This window comes from Octopus bimaculoides, chromosome 20, assembly GCF_001194135.2.
Source record: "Octopus bimaculoides isolate UCB-OBI-ISO-001 chromosome 20, ASM119413v2, whole genome shotgun sequence".
Lineage (NCBI taxonomy): Eukaryota > Metazoa > Mollusca > Cephalopoda > Octopoda > Octopodidae > Octopus > Octopus bimaculoides.
The window spans coordinates 42,116,711-42,117,034 of NC_069000.1; the positions used below are offsets into that span (position 1 = coordinate 42,116,711).

The 324-nt window shown below is 33.6% G+C and overlaps 1 protein-coding gene across 1 annotated transcript in view; it reads right to left on the reverse strand.

Annotated features, from left to right (window-relative positions):
- The window catches only part of LOC106873492 (inositol 1,4,5-trisphosphate receptor type 3), a 228,934-nt gene that overhangs the window by 116,928 nt on the left and 111,682 nt on the right, over window positions 1-324 (reverse strand). The window lies entirely within an intron of this gene.

Genomic DNA, 324 nt, shown 5'->3' on the forward strand with positions numbered 1-324 from the left:
TATATATATATATATATGTGTATATATATGTCAAAAGGGTGAAAGAGCAGAAAAGACAGATAGATATATAGACAGATAAACACTGTATTAGACAGACAGATAGATAGATAGATAGATAGATAGATAGATAGATAGATAGATAGATAGATAGATAGATAGATAGATAGATAGAGAGGGAGAGAGAGAATAAGTGAGAGAGAGAGATGTAAATGTAAATATCGAATGCGAGCAAACAGAATAAAATTGAATGAGGGATGAATAAATGCAGACAGGTACAGGCAGAGAGAGAGAGAGAGAGAGAGAGAGAGAGAGAGAGAGAGAGAG